This window comes from Neofelis nebulosa, chromosome 12, assembly GCF_028018385.1.
Source record: "Neofelis nebulosa isolate mNeoNeb1 chromosome 12, mNeoNeb1.pri, whole genome shotgun sequence".
NCBI classification, from domain to species: Eukaryota; Metazoa; Chordata; class Mammalia; order Carnivora; family Felidae; genus Neofelis; species Neofelis nebulosa.
The window spans coordinates 15,330,613-15,351,374 of record NC_080793.1 but is presented as its reverse complement, the minus strand read 5'-3'; the positions used below and the strand labels follow the sequence as shown (position 1 = coordinate 15,351,374).

The following is a 20,762-nucleotide window of genomic DNA, read 5'->3' as shown; positions in this document are numbered from 1 at the left end:
GAGGTGACCAGATGGAAACGTGACTTGGCATAGAAAACATTCCTCGTAGCTGGGCCAGAATGGAAGTGGAGGGAGAGGGGCTCATGTCAAGGATAGCCTAGCCCAGATGGCAGGATGAAGTCACAGATGGGGCTCAGGGGACTCCATCTCGAGGGGTAGGGGGACAGCCAGGAGTGAAGCAGGGTCTGGAATCTGGGCAGCACTGGGTGTATAAAAATGGATGGATGTAAAACATTTGCATTTTGATCCCAAAGCCAACTGCCTAAGCCCAAGATGAAAGAAACATAGGTGAGGAGAAGTTTATATAAAAAAAGATTTAATAGTAAGAGATGACCACAAGCTCCATAGAAGCCAGTCCTGAATTAAACCTAGATTTGTTACAGTTATCGCAAAGGCCTCACTATCAGATGTGCAGTCAGGATTTCACGGAGGCTGATAGAAGACACTGGAAACTAAGGATGCACGGACCCGTGTGTGGCCCGATAAAAAAGCACCCGGGTTATGAGTCAGCCAAACACAGGTTCCAATCCCGAACTGGGACCTTTCAAAGCTGTGCAAACTTAGGCGGGCTCTTCTGTTTCTCTAAGCCATAGTCTCCTCAACAGGAAAGGTTATTCGGAAGATTGGGAAACAGACGGATGTAAAGCAACTGATGCAACGCCAGGCACAAAATAGGCGACTCGCGATATAATTGCCTTTAATGTTAATTAAGGTGACGATGACATACGGGTGGGAAGTAACAGAAATTTAATAGCGGCGGGCCTCTGAGAAGGCACATAGGTTGTTTCACAGCCAGCAGAAGCTGGTACCGGGGGTGGACAATAACAGTAGCTGTCATCGGCTGGGCCCTTACTGTGGGAAGCAAGGCACCAGGTCCTTCCACATTCATGATCCTGTTTCAACCCCACAGCGGTGCTCCTGACAGAGGGAACGGCCCTTGAAAAGGCCCTGAGAGGGAGGAGTTGGAGGCTGGGAGAGGACAGCAAAGAGGAGAGTAGGGCGAGAAAGAGTTGAATATTTCGTAAAGGAACCGATACCTAGAAAGCACCTACAACAGCACCCAGCGTGTAGTAAATGCTCAGTGAACTCAGACTCTGTGTCATCACTGCCATCATAAAGGACTCTGTAGGAGTCGGGGGTCAAACCAAGATGGGAAAGGTGTGCCGTAGGAGGGAAGAAGCTCTCTGTCACCGGACGCATGCCAACAGTGGTCATCAGGGACTTTCGGGGGACTGCAGGAGATTAGATGGTTGGGTTGAGGCAGGGCTTGGATCCATAGGGCCTGGGGAGCATTTCAATCATCATTCTTTGGAATTCCCTGGAAGTGAACTGAGAGGAAAAGAGCTCAGTAGACATGGAGATACTTGGGGTGCCCTGAAAGCCTTTCCTGCGTGTACACCCCATTTCCCCCCCCCACACACACACACACATCCCACCATTACCTTCTGCCAGGGCCACAGGTAAATTCTACTAGAGGCACCCAGCCCAACCCTGGGCATAAATGCCCCAGATAGGCAGACTTTCTCTCGATGCCTTAATCCCATTTGAACTTGTCCTGCCTTCTTTGTTCTCCCATTTTAATGATTCCATTCTCTCCACCAGCCCCCCTCGACAGCCCCCGTGGATCAACCCCCACGGCAGGGAGCCCTTTAATTGGCAGAAACGTCGCCAACACTCAGCTGTGCGGGCCGAGAGGCATTTAGTGGTGTTTGTTCTGTACAGGGGGGAAAAGGGGGAGTTCTTCAAACCCAAGTAGCTCTGGTAGCTTGTTCAACACGATTTCAAGGTGATAAATTGGACCTGATTTTTTTTTTGTCATTTCTTTCCCCTGCCGGTTCTTCTGACAAGTGGCCACTGCTGAGCTTGCTGGAGGAGACAGAATTGCTTTCACCGGCAGCTCGTGCCCTCCCGCTGCCTTCTCTCTTCTCCTCCCTCCCTTCTTCCAGGAGCCAACATCACCCACCACAAGGCCAGCCCCAGGGTGGGGCCCAGGAGACCCGGGACTGCATCTCTGGGGATCCAGGGCCAGGGCTGCTGACTTCTGGAAAGAAAGATCTGGAAAACGTGGCTGTGGGACCTTGGGGATGGGACCCAGAAGCTCAGGCTCTAGACACCCTCTCCCCCACCTCCTCCACTTCTCACGTAGTTCATTCATTCCATTAGCATCTACTGAGTCCCTACCACATACAGGGCACTGTTTTAGGAACATAGAAACGAACAGACCCAAAAAATCCCTGCCCCCGTGGATAAGAGGGAAGACACAGACCATAAACAATACGTATACCAAATTGGGAAATTATATACATCCAGAGAGCATTGAGTGCTATGAAAAAATAAAATAAAATAAAACTAAGCAGAGGAGGGAGGGGTGACTGAGAATTGGGGTGGGAAGAGGGAGATTACAGGTGTCAAGAAGGTGAACGAGATAGCTCGTCCTCAAACTGTGACATCAGAGCAAAACCCCGAATGCACTCATTCTCTCCGTCGCTCGTATGTTCCCTCACGCCCTCATCCCTCCGTCCGCACATTTCGTTCGTTTAATCAGTAAGTCAACCCCCCAATCATTCCCACATTCAGTGATCCCTCTATTCACTGACTGTCTCACTCTCCCTTTGCTTGCTCACTCCCTCATTCATACATTCATTCACACTCTCCCTCACTCATCAGTGTCTCAGACAAGCACTCCAGCTCCTGGTTTTTGTCTCCCACAGCATTGTTCCAGCAGCTTATTTCTTAGCCTGACAAGACCTCACAAGACCATAAGCTCCATGGAATTTGGGGATAGTGTCTTATTCCTACACCTGGCATCCTGGCTTGGCCCACGATCGATGTTCGGTAAATCCGTGTTAGGTCAATCCATTGTCAAGAGCAGTCTTCACGGAGAATCGGGAGAAGCACTGACCAACCAGAGACACAAACCACAAGGAAGGTGAAGAGAGCCTCTGTGCTGAGCTTGTCTATGCCTCATGGGCTGTACAGACCTGAGTAAGCTCCACGCTGACCCTAGGAGGCAGGCGTTCTTAACTTCGCTTCATAGATGAGGACACAGAATCTCAAAGAGCTTAGGTGCCTTGCCAAAGATCCCCTGAGCAGTAGACGGTCCCTGCTGGAATTCACCCCCAAGTCTATCTGACCCTGCAGGCTCCCCTCTTGCCACGTCCCTGAGCTGTCTCCCTCAAGACAAGCAAAGACCATCTGGCCACCTGGAGAATGAGCCTAGAGCTCTGGGGCCACATCCGTGGGGTCTGGGCCCCCACCTTGGCTATCCGCTGCTGGCTGATATAAGATTATTTCCCTGATTCTGCATTTCAATGGGCCGAGGCCTCCCCAAGACCACAGAGCCCTGGCCTCAGACCTTTTAACTGGTAATTACTCTGCAGCCACAGTGTGAGATCATCCATTAACCTGAGGCCAGAGTGCGCCCTGCTAATCAGCCGGCTCAAATTCCATCAAGCAGCTGGGCTGATTGCAGACCTTAATCATGGAGGGACGGGCACAATCAGACTGTCCAGCCCTCCTCCAAGCCCATGGGGGAAAGAAAATTTTATTACGGAGGGGCTGACATTTGGCAGCCTCTGCAAGGAGAGGTTGCCATAGGCCGTGTCTCAGCCAAGACTCGCTCAACACCCCTGCGAGACCAAGGGAGAAGTAGGAGCTCGGGCCAGGCAGACAGGACGGAGCACGAGCCAAAGACCAAGAGAAGAAAAGGAAAGGAACTCTTGGAGCACTATGGCCCAAACCGCGGGTCACCGCCACCCTGGGTATCCACTTAGACTGCCTTTAATCTTTGGATAATAACGTTGCAAGGTTGGTGTGCTTGAGCGTCACAAAAGAGAAACACAAGATCAAGGACGTGAAGAATGTTTTCGGGCTCCTACAGTTGGCAAATGGTAGTCCAAAGAATCGAAGGTGGATCTTTCTGGCTCCAAAATCCCGTGCCCTTTCCACCATCCCCAGGTACCTAGCTTTCAGACTGGCCGATTTCCTTGTTAGGGATGACAAAGAGGTTGACCCGCAGGTGGCAGGTGGCGACTAAGGTGCAAAGCTCATCCTAGAGACACATTTGCATGGGAAGAGAGCCTTGATTAACCTCAAGGGGGGGACCGATAACAGTAGAATTCCAAGCAAGGTGTGACATGACTGGGAGTGGTGGGGGGGGCTCTATCAGCCAGGAGGCTCTCCGGGTCACTATTTAGAATAATCCCATCCTCCCTAGTTTCTTTAATCTCCTTGGCCATGAAGGAACAGCAAGGAAAGCTTGAGATCCTATAGATATTCTTGCCAACTTCTTTGGGGAAAAAAAATAAGAGTTACATTGTTCCTGGAAGCGAAGGTAAGAGATGTCCACCTTGGAGCAAGGTGGCCCAGTGTCGGGAAGAAGACGTCATTCAGCCTTGGAGTGGAGAAGAAGAGGAAGGTCTAGAGAGGCAGAGCACCTCACGGCCAGCACGAGGTAGACAAGGAATATCATTGTGTTGCCCGCACTGAGATGGTGGCCTGGGAGCCTAAACGGGGTCCAGACAGGTGATCCCGACAGCTTGCCCATGACCAGGAGGATTCTTTACTTCCCCTCACAATCCCCCAAATCTAATCCATGCACCTGCCCACTGGGGTCTCCACTCCTGCGCCAGCCTCCCTCTGTCACATTGCCCTATTTTATTTACTGCTTGCATAGCACCTCTCTCTGAAATTACCTTCCTTCATCTGTTTATTATGTGTCTGTTGTCTTCCCCATTAAAATGGGAGCACCCAGGAGGGGAGGATCTTGTCTGACTTGTTCACTGCTGTAGATTCCAGCAGCTAGGATGGCACCTGGCACATAGTAGGTGCCCAATAAGTATTTTTTGAATGAAGAGTGACGGAATTAGGGTCACATGCTGGGTAAAGGATGGGGGCCCTGAGAGAAGAGAGACCAGAGGCAGAATGAGTAGTAGTAGGATCTGGATTGTTGTCTGAAATTGTTGTGGAAGGTCTAGCTTCCGCATCCAGTACCCTGGATACTTCCAAGATATGGAAGACCACAAGGTAACTAGTTTCAAAGGATCGTTGTTGACTAGCCTTTCCCTACCAGTCCCTGTCCAATAACCTATACTTCTAAAAATTCCTTGTCTCCATTTACTGCTTGCCATTGCTTCCCCAGTACCCGTGCGGGCTGGTCGGTCTTTGCCTATGCTCCCCAAGATTAAAATTACCAAAAAAAAAAAATTACTATGTATGTATTTTTCCTTTCTTTCTAGCTGAACCGCAACCTGTTTTTATTAATTTTTTTAATGTTTCTTTATTCTTGAGAGAAAGAGAGAGACACAGAGCATGAGCGGGGGAGGGGCAGAGAGAGGGAGACACAGAATCGGAAGCAGGCTCCGGGCTCCGAGCCGTCAGCCCAGAGCCCGACGCGGGGCTCGAACCCACGGACCGCGAGGTCGTGACCTGGGCCGAAGTCAGTCGCTCAACCAATTGAGCCACCCAGGCGCCCCAAATCGCAACCTGGGAGAGGAGATTTAGACCCTCCTGAGGGGCCACAGAGAGCAAACTGAAGCAGAGTGACACGGTTTTAAAGTCAGAATCGAATCCCAGCTTTGCGTCTTCCTGCCTGTGTGACCTTAGCTGAGTCTCTGTTTTACACCTAATGGCATCCTGCTTGCAAGGTCGTTGTGAAAACCGAGGTAAGCTACAAGTGCATTTGGCCATAGCAAGGTGTTTTCTATCACTGGTGACTAGGTCACCAGCTTTGGGCTCTCTCTGCCTCTCTGGCTGCGTGAGGTTAGGTGGGTAGCTTCTCTTCTCTGAGCCTTTCCTACCCCGCGCGTCACCAGAGCTTCCACTAGGATGCTGCTCTTCCCAAACGTGGCACGGTAGGTCACTGCCCTCCCTCGGGACCTTCCACAGGCCCAGCAGGACCCTGAGTTAAGACTGCATGGCTAGATCACAGGACCCACTCACGTCTCCTGCCTCTCACCAAAATGTCCCTGTGATGCCCACAGCATCAGCGTGTTATTGACAAACTCGAGGAGGAGGAGCTGTCTGCCCTGACTGCTCTTTCCTATATTAACTAGAAACCCCACTAATTCCAGTCAACAGACACTCGCTGAGCACCTACTCTGTGCCAGGTGCCGTAGCGAAGAGTCAGAGATGAGCCAAACGGGGTCCATAAAAACCCAGAGCCTGCGGGACAATCAATCCAAGACTGGAATTTACTCTTTTTTTATTCTGGGCTCCTGGTATCAGAGGCCCAGCAGGAAACCAGCGGCATATGCAAACATGGTCATTGAGCCTCTGTTTAATAAAGTCTCTTGTTTACAAAGGCAAGGGCAAGGCTAGAGAAAACCAACAAGGGTTAGCACAGTAGTGTGGAGTCACCACTCCCAGGTCGGAGCGGGAAAGGGAAGGAAGCAGTTACCCAAACCCGGAGCAGGTGCCTGTAGCTTCGCAGGGGCTGGTCTGGAGAGAAAGGAAAGGAAAGGAAAATTCATCTGCTCTCTCTGCCTGCATCTTTGGGTCCCCTGATGCTGCCTCCCAGGGGCTGAATCCAATAGGAATCCAACATGCAAGGGGCCGAAGAGGCAGTCCCTAGGGCCGGCCTCCCAGCACACAGAGCTTCGGGGAGGAGGGCAGAGAGGGGATCCGGTGGAGCAAATGAGGCACATCCTCACCCCTGCTTGCTAAGGAGAACTGGGCATAACCCCGTGAAGGACCTGACCTTCCCCCTTTCCACCCTTGAAATTCCCTCTTATCAGCCTGAGTTGTTATTTCCAGGAATGTGTCACCAGGAGGGCGGGGATGGGGGGGGGCGGACTTTGAGCCACCAAGCGCTATTGTTGAAACACCCCGAGAGTCTCCAAGGCCCTATTGAAATTCTCTCCCTCTCCCCAGCTCTCCCTGTAGCATTGCAGGATTACGGCGGCTCATATTCATCTGTCTCCAAAAGATTAAACCGTCCCCTGGAAAAGGCCACTGTTTCCCGAAGGAGAAGAGATCATTTATGCTCGTTCCCTCAAGAAATGGAGTTTTTAGGGAAAAAAAAAAAATGCAGGTTGATTTTCTTCCCTGGCTTGAGAAGGGGCTGCTGTTTTTTAAGGGGGCGGCGGGATGGGGGGGGCAGTTGTGTGTATCTGAGGACCTTTCCTCTTCAACATCAGCCCCCCCCCCCCGCCAGTTCTGAGTGGAGAAAACCAAACGCAATAATAGCGACAGAACTAACTGCCTTTTATTTATTTATCTATCAAACATTTGCATGCGTGGCACGGAGCACTTTACCGACACGCTTCTTCGCGTGCATGCTGGGTACAAATGACCTGATGTGATCATCGTATCCCCGTGTGGTTGCCCCCCATTAGTAACCCCACTTCACAGATGAGGAGACTGAGGCACAGAAAGGTTGAGTGGCCTACCAGACATCACAGCTAACAAGAGACAGCGTTGGGATTGGACTTCAGTCTGAGGCTCTCTCCCAAAGCAAAGGTCCTTCACTGGTGGCGGGAGGGTATTTGGTCCCCCAGGGGACATTTGGCAATGTCCAGAAACATTTCTGATTGTCACAACGGGGGGTAGGGGTGCTTATGGCACCTAATTGTAGAGCCCAGGGATCTTTCCAAAGAGCTTACAATGCACAGGACAACCCCCACGACAAAGAATTTTCTGGCCTAAAATGCCAGCAGTGCTGAAGCCGAAAACCCTGTTCTAAAGTCTCGCGCTCCCCATCGTGGCGCCAGTCCGGTCACGGTGGCCCTTCAGCTGGGGAGAAGCTCGACAGGGAACCTCGACAGAGGATCACATGACACCTTGTTGAAAATGTTGGTCTCTGCCCTAAGAACATTGGGAAGGCCCTGGAGAATTCTAAACAGGGAGGAGATCTGGTGAATTTGAATTTGAAGAAGATACTTCCCGCTGCTGTGTGGAGAACAGACCGGAAGGCGTGGGGGAGACCAGCCGGGAGGGTGCTGTTAATCCAGATGATGGTGGACCGGATAAAATGGCAAAGGGGAGACAGAGACCAGCAGGTGGGTTTGGGATGTATTTAGAAGGAGGCAAACACAACAGGACTTGGGGAGGAGAAAAGAGGTGTTAGAGATGCCTGCCAGTCTTCTGGCCTGAGAGCCAAGGTGAACATAGAATTATTCACTTTGATTTTATAGACATCGTCTCTCTCTCTCTCTCTCTCTCTCTCTCTCTGTCTGTCAGTCCCTCTCTATCTCACAAGCCACTGTGCTTCTCACAGAGGGACCAGCATCGGCAATATTGAGAATATTGAGAATATTGCTTCCCATGCTGAGAAGAGAAGAGGTCAAGGTCCACCTTCAAGGCTGCCAGGTACGGTTGTACAGGATGTCTACAATGGGAATGACAGGTTGAGCAGCCTACACAGCAGTCTGCACCTTCCAGGTTGTCTGACTTTCTGGCCTGAGTTCTTGACTCTGGGTTGACCATTACCTAGGAAGGCCTGAGTCTCCGACTTTGGGAACACCACTGCCAAAAGCAAGTTCAGTCCAAATAAAAGAAGACCCGCTCTGGCAAGCCACTACCTCCAGCTCCCTACAAGGCCCCCTACCCACGGGAAGGAGAGGAAGTCAGTCGGGAAAGGAGGGAGCAAGTTTCGAGCCCATGAGCTAAAGTGATGGAGAGGCATATGTCAGCTTGATGAAAGAGCTATCTAACGGTGAAATCCTTGGAAATGTTGAAATGGTGGACCTTGTGAAGAAATGAGCTCCTGAGGCAGGGATGCACCAGAGGAACCCCAGCATCAGTGGGGTAGGATATTAGACCAGACCTCGTCAAAGTCACATCCTGCTTTGAGAGTGTAGGATGCAAATGAGACTTGGTGATATCTCCATGTTGGCCTTTATGAAACCCAAATGACTTCTCCAACAGAGCGTCTGCAACACCAGCTGAGAAAAATTACACCAACATCCTGACCACATCACTTATTAAAAAACACCCCCTGCAGGGCAGGGAACATCTCCCAAATGTCTTTTTTTTCTCTTTTATTATTATTATTATTATTTTTTTTTGGAAATGTATCAACGATGTGCTTGCACCCTCTGATAGAACTTCAATAAACGTTCGTCAGTGTAAACGTGCTCCTCTCCTCTTCCTCCTGAGGACTGCTTTCTTGGCTCCCACCCACCTAAACACCCCCAACGTTCTATGCTTCCATTTGGGTAGGAGTTGGGGAGAAGATCTGACATGATTCAGGAGACTGTGCAGGGACAGTCACGCCCACACCGTGGGGTGGTCATGAAGTGACCTGATGAGTCTAACGACAGGTTCTCTCCAAGCTCAGCTTTCTCCAGAGCCAACTGCCTGTGAATCAGCTGCCCTGAGGGGTCCCACGGGCAGCTTAGACCCTCCAGGCCCTAAATGTAGCTCATTGTAACCCCCACCCCCACCCCGCATGCCCTCCTAAATGCACTCCTACCACAGAGTTCCAGGCTTCCCAGAACATCACACAAGCCAGACACCCGGTCCTTCTGGAGTATCTTTGACTCTTCCTGCTCTTTCACTCCCCGCAGCCATCTGCCTCTGCCTTAGTTTGGGTTCCTCCAGAAGCAAACCCTGAGACAAGGATGTAAACACAAGTAGTTGTTTGGGGGGTGCAGGAAGCTCGAGGTGAAGGAATGGGGGAGGGAGGCAGGGAAGGAAAGGAAATCAACCAAGGATGCATTTCTCAAGCCATCTGTGCTGTGGGCAGTTGAAACTCAATTCCATGTGGCAACTTGAGGAAATGGTGTCGAAACAAGCCTCAGAGTCACAAGTCATTTGATATTGGAGGAGGGGGGGTGGTGTTAATTCCCTGGCACTAACATCCTGTCTTACCTACAGGCAGTTCCCCAGCTTCAGAGAAAGCCCTCAGGCAAAGATCTACAGATACCACAGATGGAAGTAAGCCTCCGGGGAGGTGGGCAGGCCATCAACAGAATTAGCTGTGACATCAGGTCCTACGGAGACTGTCACCGAAATAACTCTCCGGGATTCTAGATTCTCCCCATTCTAGACTCCTTCAGCCTTGTCCGGGCCGCCATCTGGCTTTTCGCAATCAGCACTGACATGTCTCCCTACCTCCAGCCCAGTTGCCCTACTGTCCTTCTCCAAACTGCAGTCTAAGTGAGGTGGCATGTGTCACAGTTACAGTGCAGGCTCTGGGTTAATACTTCCTGTCTCCCTTCTAGGTACATGACTTCAGGCAAGACACCAAACATCTCTGTACTTGGGTTTCGAGAGGTTTTGTTTGTTTGTTGCTTTCAAGTGAAAATTGGACATAAACCCTGCAGGTTCATCATAGAATTACTGCAAAGATTAAATGAGCTGATCTAGGTAAAGTGCTTAGAACAGCACCTGGCACATGGTAGGTGCCCAATGAATGTTAGCTCTTACGATTTCTATAACAAAAACCAGATCGTGTCATTCCTTGGAAGTCATCCCGCTAAGAACTAGACCCTGGAGGTGTGAGCTTTGCTAATTGCTGAAAGATTCAGAGCCTAAGGGACCTTAGGGACACTCTTGGAGAAAACTCTTCAACCCGAGGATTGAAGATACTGTCGGTAGAGCAGACGCCTTGGGATAAAGGAGCCACAAAGGCGTGACTGCTGCATGAGTGTGCTCATCGTGGGTGCTGAGCCCAAGAACCAAGGATATAAAAGATGCCAGTAGTGAAGTCCTCCCCGACCTAGGGAACATCTGTGCTCAGAAAGATACAACGAAGAAAGGGAAGGATTCCGGGCTCTGGAAGGCAATCCTCGTTCCACCAATGGAGCAGTGTCTTCAGAATGAAGCTGGTACAGGGTTAAGATGTGCCTCTCCAGCACTAACTCACGGTGTGTCCCTGGTGAGTCACGGTGACTTTCCCTCTCTGAGCCTCAGTTTCCCAATCTGTAAAACGAAAATAATGCCACATACCTGATGGCAGTGTTGGGAAAATTAAATATTAGCACATATGTAAAAAGCCCAGGCATACGGAGGGGTGGGGGGCGCTCTGGATCAAAGTTCCAGCCTGTCTTTGTCCCCACCCATAGTTACTAGCTGTCCCAGTCCTGATTCCCCGTGAGTACAATGGAAATCCTATGCCAACCCTGAATATCTTCAGCGTCTCAACTCGCGTTCCCTTGACACATCTTCTTACTCCCGTCTTTGCTGCAGCAACCACGTGTGTGGTTGGAGCTTGACAACCCCTCTCATCTCCTGTACCATCTCTCCCTCCACTTACCCCCGTGGCCCCCTGAGAATTTCCTTATGACCATCTTAAGTAGGCCTGGTTCACATAAATGTTAGTGCTACTCAAAAGAAATGGCAATAACTCTACAACCTTACTCAGGTTGCAACTTACTGAGTAAGATTCAAGGGGGGCGGGGGGGGGGTTGTTGGGCAGGGACAGAATTCCTCCCCATAGGCAGGATTTTGAGCACACTTGTTGTTCACCAAGCATGAAGGCACAAATGAGCTGAGGTGCGATCGTATATAGATTCCCGAGCAGTGACAACCATCCGTCAGGGGCCTAGAAGGAGCATGATCAGAGGTTAGAAACAAGGAAGTCTGGGGACAGGGGAAGAAGCGTGGGAATGAATCTGGGGGTATGGGAACACGACATGCAGATATTTGTGTCTCACAAAGATCAAAAGATCTAGGCGGAGGAAGCATCCAACAACAAAATAGACAGGTTGACTCAGCCAACTGAGTCAACTCAAGCCTCCTCCCTTGGCCACCTGAGTGTCGTGCAATTGGTCTAAGCACAGAGCGGCCACATAGGAGGGACGGAGATGGTCCATAGGGCTAGCAACATGGGCTCCTTCTCATTGGGGCTTTCCTAGCTACAACTACCAATGGATGCCTCAACTAACAGCAACAGAGACTGAAAATGAGCCCTGAAAATGCCACCGTGAGGACACCAGCTAGCCACTTGGGGGCAGATTAATTACGTCAGCCTCCTTTTCTTGAAGACAGGACAGCAATGGTCCATATGGGAATTGATATCCACTCTAGCTATGGATTTATTGTCTCTGTCTGCATCGTCTTGCCAGAATCACCAATCATAGATTTAAAGAAGGAGGGATCCCACGCAGCTTCACCTTGGGAAGAGCCTTGACAACAATGTGTGCATGAGCTGGAGATACTTGAACATTTAAATAGTCTATTAAAGGCTCACTGAAGGAGGCACCTCTGGGACAATGCCTTGCAGATCCAGTCGCCGGATCTGGGTCACTGAGAACTAGGAAATACGGGTCCGGTGAATCAAGGGTAAAAGTTGTGTTGGTCTTTCTCACCCTTGCTTTGTGACACACTCGTGGTCTTTGTGCTTCCCGTCCTGCATCCTGGTTCCCACGGGATAGACGAGGAAGGTTGAAGAAGAAGAAGAAGAAGAAGAAGAAGAAGAAGAAGAAGAAGAGGAAGGCAAAGCATGAGAAGAAGAAGAGAGGCATGAGGAGAAGAAGAAGGAGACGCACGTTTGGCATGAGTACTTCACCCCAATACTTCTACTGACGTGGCAGGAAGAAGCCCATCTGGAACACAGAGAGACATCTCTCGGTGCTCCCATGACACACAGTAGCTGAAAATGGTATCACAGCAGTCCCGGCCGGCAGGAGAAAAACAACTGGGAGCTCGGACTCTTGGGGAATAAGGTTTGGGTTTCTTCACCAGGCAGACAACCGACATCTGCTGGGGTATTGGCCAAGAATAAGGGAAATTTAGAATGGTGGCTGGAGGTAAGAGGCGACGAAGATCCCTTCCCCTGAGGACCTGAAGCAGTGGTAGGAACTGCAATTTGATCAATTCATCCACATAGAGTGTTGTCTCAGAGATTTCAGCCAACTCCCACCTCGTGAACTCTGGGATAGACTGGACCGAAAGTTGGCACAGCAGGTGTAAGAGATAGACTGGGTCAGACATTTTTTACAACCTGTCTTACCTCCTCTTGGTGCACTTTTTTTTTTTGCCTCAGCTGTTGCTGTGGCAACTGGCTACAGGTAGCTATAGCCTGACAGAACTTTATCTCAGCTATGCTATCTCTTGCTTTCTCCCCTGAGCTTTCTCTGTACCCATGGGATGCCTTTGGGAGCCCATTCAGTCATTCTGGTGCCTGCATACACTAGTGAGTGTTCCCAGAGAAACAGAACCAACAGGAGATGACATGAGATGAGATGAGACGAGATGAGATGAGATGAGATTGATGATAGATAGATAGATAGATAGATAGATAGATAGATAGATAGATAATAGATGATAGGTAGATAGATGGATAGATAGATAATAGGTAGGCAGACAATAGATAGATAGATAGATAGATAGATAGATAGATAGATAGATAGATAATAGATGATAGGTAGATAGATGATAGATAAATGATATATAGATAGATGATAAATAAGTAGATGGATAGATAGATGATAGATAGATAGATAGATAGATGATAGGTAGGTAGATAAATAGATAGATAAATGATAGATAGATAGATAGATAGATGATAAGTAGATAGATGGATAGATAGATGATAGATGATAGATAAGTAGATAGATGGATAGATAGATGACAGATAGATGATAGGTAGATAGAGAGATAGATGATAGGTAGATAGAGAGATAGATGATAGGTAGATAGATAGATGATTGATAGATAGATAGATAATAGGTAGATATATTGATAGAGAGATAGATGATAGATAGATAGATAGATAGATAGATAGATAGATAGACAGACAGATAGATAGATATAGATAGATAACAAAGAATTGGCTCATGCAACTATGGAGGCCGAGAAGTTCTACAGGATGCCTTTGCAAGTTCCAGAGCCAGGCAAGCCAGTGGTGTAGCTTCCAGTCTCAGTTTAAAGGTCTGAGAACCAGGAATGTCAATGACGGAAGTCCCAGTCTGAGAGTAGAAGACCATGGTCAGCCTAAACAGGCAGGCAGAGAGAGAGAGGATCCTCCTTTCCTCCATGTAATTGCTGTATCTAATCAACAGATGGGGTGATGAGCATCCACACTGCAGACGGTCATCTGCTTACTCAGTCTACTGATTCAAATGCCAATCTCTTCTGGAATCACTCACAGACACACCCAGAAATAATAGAACCAGATATCTGGGCATCTGACCCAGTCAAGTCAACACATACGATTGATCCCCATAATGCATAAAACCAGAAGTGTGGGGGGGGGGGTTAACTTCCTTTGACCAGGCATCCTTGGGTCATCCTTTGGGTGACAGAGGCATCCTTGGACCAAAAGGATGGTCCCTCCTTCTCCTACCCCCGGGATCATTTCCCAAAATAAACTGCCTCACAGTAAACTGGCTTGAGAAAATAACTTTGACCTCTCTGAGGCTCAGTTTCCTCTTCCGTAAGATGGGGACATTAATTGTCCCTCCCTCACCCAGGTTCTTGTGAGCGTTAAGTGTGAATCATCAAGCCTGGTGCCTACAGCCCACAAGGACTCAGGCAGGAACTGACTGAAGGGAGACAAAAGACAAAGCGATGTTTGACAACTTCTTCAATAAACTATTAAAATGGCTCATTTTCATCTCATTGTAATTTCCCTCCTCTTCGGTCCCTCTGGGCACCTTTCACAAAAACATACCGATTGGCACGTTTTTCTCTTTGGTGAGAACCGAGTGGAGAGTCGGGGCTCCATTTCTCCGCTGAGGATGCGGGGGAAGAGGTTTCAATTATTCATCAGCTCTGATCTAAGGGAAGACCCCCAAAGCAAAGATTCAGCTGCAGATGCTGCCCAGGAAAAAGCTGGCGTGGAGGTCCCCAAAACTCTCCTGTTGGAGAGTCACCTGGCTGTGCCTCGGAATTCTTTAGGAATTGGGTTTTGGTTTTCATTGGTTCTGGCATCTCTTCATCCAGAGCCTCGAACGCTACATTCACAAGGGTCTCATGAATAATACATGGTGACCTGAAAACTCCAGGCGGGTAAATTAAAGATGAGCTTGAAAAACCTGGATGCTGGGGCTGAATTCAGCTGTGACCACAGCAGGCAGTTCCGTTTACACAGGATCCCGCCGGTGGTTATCCATGCTCCGCCCTGAAGGCATACCCCACCTTGGCCAGCTTCCACAACGTAGCCTCTGTGGTGCCCCATTTCTAACCTTGGCCCTCGGCAACCTTCAAACACGTACCCCTCGGTGTCCCGCTTCCTCTGCAGCTTATGAGGAAGTTAAAATTAACCCTAAAAACAAAGTCACACGGTACAGGGGATGATGAATAATGCAACATCACCCTTCCAGACCACGGATTCGTGATTTCGCCTACGGGCTGTGCGTGGGTAAAGGGGTGTGCAAACACCACTGACGAAAGTGAAAGATTTGGAAGAGCCGTAGAAAGGATCCACCAGTGACCTCCGGAGCCCCCACGCCATGGGGACACAGGAGAGACCCGGTCTTATCTGGCCTCCCTGCTATCATTGCCTGGCTGAATAACCCAGGGCCAACGGCTTCCCATCTCTGGTTTTAGTTTCCCATTCCACAGATGGGAGACCTGAGGCCCAGAGTAGAGAAGCAACTCTCCCAGGGCCACACAGCAAATACTGAGTCCGAAAGAGAAGGGGGACTCTTGTTTCCTAATGCAGCCCTCTTCCCCCCCACTCTAGAATGCCACCACCCTGTTCCCAGGTGAGCTATCCTGGGGAAAGGAGGGGGAAATATATTTGCAGGTGATTTAAAGCAGGGATGCTTCCAGGATGCCCCGCTCCCTCTGGGTAATTTATGGATGTGTGAACAGGATGATGGGCTCATTGCTTACACCGTGTAATTCAAAAAATGCAGCTGCCCCAGAAAGATGGGTGAGAGGTATAAAAATATGTACATTTGATGGAGCATATATATGTGTTTGTAAATACAGTCTGTTATTGCTCAGTGTTATTATATATCCATCATCTTTCTTTGGGTTATTGGAAACATAAAAATCTTAAAGCACTAAAAACACAAAGAACGATAAGTCACCCAGGAAAGTATATCTTCTCGGGGATGATTTTATGTCGGGAACACTTTGTGCTTTCAGAAAATAAAGTCCTTGCACTGCCAGGGAAGGAAAAGAAACAGAGGATGGGACTGGACGGGGGTCCCTACGAGCACCTGGGCAAAAAGAGGTCTGCCAACTGGCGGGTGGTCAATGGGATCAAGGGGAAAGAGTGGGGAGCTGAGGGTCCACCCTGGTGGGGGCTCTGCCTTCTGAAGCTCTGTGGCCTTGGGCAAGACAAGACCTTGTGGCGCAGCTCCTAACCCGTAAACCGGGGACCGGAATGCCCACTGGGGCATCGTAGGGCTCTGCGACTATTAGTTCCCTCCCCCAAAACACCCCGTTCTGAACAACAGTCTACGTGGCTGCACAAAAAATGATGCATCAGCGACTCTCTCCCCGGATACTCTCCTCACAGCCAAGCCTCCGAACCATGAAGTAGAACCATAAACTAAATTCCAAGCAGCAGACATAGTCAATAGCACAGACGTGATTTTTAAGTGAAATTAACGATTTTTCGAATATAGATTTCCTCTCCGGGCCCTTCCCTCCGCAGCTTTGGAGATTCATGCCTCCTCACGCTTTTGGCCATGTGGGTGAGGCCTGGGGTTCTGTTGCAAGTCACGTGTTAAGGGGTGCAGGGGCGGGGGTGGGAGAGGGAAGGCAAGTGGCAAGGGTCACCTGCACAAGGGGCCCTCCCCCATTGTGATGGGGGACACAGAACCATAGAGGTGGAGAGCAGTGGGCCCCTCCCCCGTGCCCACCCTCAGACCCGCCGCCCCCCTCTGGGCTGCACTTTGCAAACCTGAAAGCAAGAGATCTGGGACGAGACCTCTGTAAGGACTTCACCTTGGAGGTGAAGTTGGGATGATAGCATTCTCTTTCACTCACCTCCAAATCCCTGGCACATGAGATACGAGAAAAAGGTGCAGATGTGGTCGGGGCTCAGTAAACACCTGTTTCACTGATTAATTTGGTGTGCTTGCTTCGGCAGTTCGCGTAAGTGACCCCAGAAGTAACAGGTCGAATCCATTAATGGCCCCAAACGATGGCCTCACTGTGTCCACAGCCTTGGCAGTTTGTTCTGGGTTTGGACCCTGGAGTCAGTTTCCACCAATGGGAGAGTGGCAGATGTGACATAGCAGAGGCTCGAAGAAGCTCTTGTGCTTTTCCACACCTCCCTCTCCCTCCTGTTCCCCCCCTCTCTCTCTCTCTCTGTCTCCCTTGGACCCTGCCCCTGCCCGAGGCACCCCAACTGTGGCCATACAGAGCCAACTGCCCCCACTGACCTGCCAGCTGACCACAGACATGCCAGCTAGCTCAGCGCCATCAGTCAAACTGGACCTCCCAGCCAGCCCAAAGACTCATGAGAAATAGTAAATGGTTCCTTGTTCGTTACGCAGCAAGAGCTGACTGATACATTAGGTATTAGGCAATTCCATCAAAAAATTTGCAGAGCTCGGGAAAGCAGAATAGCCAGGCCTTAGGGAGAGCCCCAAGCGGGGGGATACAGTGCTGTGTCCCCCAGGGGCTTTGAATGCCAGCTACAGGAACTCCGGGGTCTCTGTTCTGCTCTGACCTTGCTGTGATTTGGCTGTTCTCATGCATCTGCTGTCCCTCTCTCCTCGTGCCATCCACCACCTCTCACACATTCTGTCCAGATGTGCGTGTTCCCTGTCCTCACTCCTTTAGCCTGCACCATGGGGGCAGGACCATCCCTTCCACCCCAGCCTCTGTCTTGCCCCAGGACCTTTCAGCCTTGTGCCCGCTCCTAACTGCCTGAGATGTGACAGGGCCATGGCTTCCCCATACTTCTTCACTCTCATATCAGCCTTGTGTGCAAGAAGGACAAATGGGGACACCATATGTGTATCTGCACCTGTATATATGTGCGTATGTAGATATACACATATGCAGATATATGTTCATACGTGTGTGTGTGTATATATATATATATATATATGTAGACACACATATCTACAGGTGCATTTATACAGATAAAGAGAGAGAGGAAGGAAGGGAGGGAAGGAAAGAGGGAGGGAGGGAGGGAGGCAGGCAGGCAAAGCTACTCAAGCCTCAGAACAGTGATTGAACTAGATGGTTTATACAAGGCTAAGGTTCTTTCATTATCTTCTCTGAGGGAAACCCAGAGAACCATAGGGATTTTGCCAAGGTCAACTGCAAGGCTCAAACTCGGTTGTTCTGACTCTTTATCCAGAGCTTTTTCCAATACACCGTATTAAATGTATTGGGCGTATTGGTCCCATCCCTGGGAAATGTAGGCACAGCTCCAGAAAAAAATTGCAGCATTTACGAAGACGACTCTCCCACAGCCCTGTGTATTACCCCCTCGGACATGCCTGGGCCTCACAGGCCGGAATGAGCTCCAGCCGGCATCATATTATTTACATCTTTTGCACCGCTCCCAACATCAGGTCTGCTAGTGATAATAAACTCCATTCTGACATATCAACAGCTGAGACATTTCCTGCCACACTTTCAAGACAAAAATGAAAGATCCTACGGGACAGGCAGCTCTGAGGCTGTCTGACTTCAAGGAGTTTATCAAGAGGAGACGAGAAGGCGGCTTACACGGGGAGATCTTACACAGGCCTCTGGAAGGCCACGTGAGTTCACACGCACCCCGATGGGCTCAGTAAACGGAGAGGCTGGACCGAAACGGAGTCCGGGCAATCAAGTCCCCCCCGGGGACCTACTCCGTAGCCAACCGTGGCTCAGACGGTCTCTGGAGGAGACGCATATCTTCTGGCTGTGTGACCTTGGGAAAGGTACTTTCTGTCCGCCTACACTTTCCCATGTGAAATTGAGGTGATTAATTGTAGCTGTCTCTAGGACTGGCTGCGAGGCCCAAGTAGGTTCATGTTCAGTGTGTGCAGCCCAGAGTCTGGTGCATTTAGTAGGTGTTCAATAAATGACAACTATCAGAATCATTATTTCATAGAAGAATAGTCAGGGCACAGAGGAGGAGGGTGTGAAAAGGACAAGGAGGCAGGGAAGCTTCTCTGGAGGAGGATGTGACACCCTAACTAGATTTGAGGAAAAGAATAAATGACAGCCTGAGAGATGTGCAGGGAGGGCACTGGTGGTAAATGGCAAAAGCAAAGTTAAAGAGGCATGGAAGATTTGGGTGCGTGAAGAAGGAAAAATGAGTTGATACGTTTGAAAGGTGAACTTCAACATCGGGGAGAGATGGCTAGAGATCAAGCCGGAAAAGGAATGCGAAAAACCTCGCATTTCACATAAAGGAGCACGGGGTTATTTCTTTAGGCGCCAAGGAGCCGCGCAAGGATTTTGAGCCCGGAAATAACATCATTCGTGTGCATTCATCCTACTGAGAGTGACTGATACATCCTCAAATGTGACTCGCTCCTTTACAAGGGCCTGTATGATACTGATCAAGCTGCTTCCCCTCGCTAGGAAGCTCTCCGAACCGCTAAGTCCTTCTAGCTTTGACACGCTCTGCTTCCGGCGCTTTCTAGGAGTGTAGAAAGTAAATGTCCACGGTGCTGAGTTATGCAGTTGAAAATCAATCCTCAAAACTTGGGCAGGTGGGTGTGGCCTGGGAGGAGGAAAGTTCTAGACACCCAATGCGGAGCCAGCGTTGCAAGATCCGTCACTGACTAGGGAAAATGCCAGTATCTACCCCCGATCCCGCCTAGCTACACAACAGTCAACTCAGTTTCAGAAACAGAAAGCTCTTTCAGAGGTCATGTGACAACTCAGTGGTTTTTCGCACGTATTTTTAGCTGTTTTTAAAAAGTCTTGCGTGGAACGCAAGATACAAAGCTGATTTTTAAAAAGCGATGTTTTACTTGTGTGCATTGGTTTTGTGAATACAGATTACAACCTTTACTGATTATAAAGTCAATCAATAAGAGCAAGGCAGTTTTGATGAAATAAATGGGATGCTCACGTTGATACAAAACTGCAATTGTCATCCGTAACCCCCGACTTCCCTTTGTCTGTGTTTATCAAAACGGCCTGATAATTTTCATTAGTTTTGGTTGTACAGCATCTTGAAACCCGTGTTTATACAGATGAAGAGGGTGCGACTGCTGACAGATTTTAAAGAGACCAAGAAAAAGAAGAAGGAAAGATGGCTTTGCAACCGCTGGCTATTCTTCCAAGGGCTACAGAGCCTTGAAAGGAAGCCAGAGACACTTACCTGAAATACACCAAATATCCTATTCCAGACCACATCTGTGGTGTAGAGGTTCATCCATTCATCCTTTTATCCAGAAGTACGTGGTGAGTGCCTACAAGTGTTGGTCATTGCTCTAAGCACAGGGGATGTGAGGTGAAAAACTTTAGCATGTGAGAGATGAGCAATGAAGAAAATAAATCCGTGAAATCTGTAGCGTGGTCGTGACAGAGGACACAGGAATAAAGCAGAGAAGGGGCTAGGGACTCCGGAGGGGAGCGTGGTTTCGTTTGAAATAGGTCAAGGCAGCCTCACTTGGAAGGTCTGAGCAGAAGTCCAAAGGGTAGGGGAGCTGGCCTGAGGCTGGGGACGGGCACCCAGCCAGTGCCGTGGCCCTGGCATTGGGCCAGCACCAGGAAGAGGAAGAACGTCGAGCAGCTGGAGGGTGTGAGCAAAGGTGAGAGCAGTAGGGAACAAGCCAGAGGGGAGGAGGCGTGGGTACAGGGCCGGGCAGATCACGCTGGGTCTGGGAGGCCATTAAAACGACCTCGATTTCCACGTGGAAGCCATCGGAGATTTTTAAGCAGAGGAGTAACGGTGTCTGCCATATGTTGTTAGAGCATCACTTGGGATACCGGTTGAGAGCAGAGTGTAGGGAATA

At 49.6% G+C, this 20,762-nt stretch overlaps 1 long non-coding RNA gene across 1 annotated transcript; it reads right to left on the bottom strand.

Annotated features, from left to right (window-relative positions):
- Positions 1-709: 709 nt before the first annotated feature.
- LOC131491426 (uncharacterized) lies at positions 710-20,523 on the bottom strand. The gene is made up of 2 exons (XR_009251449.1): positions 20,126-20,523; positions 710-1,329 (listed from the first exon to the last, which is right to left on the bottom strand). It is a non-coding gene; the product is annotated as an uncharacterized LOC131491426 (long non-coding RNA).
- Positions 20,524-20,762: the final 239 nt, after the last annotated feature.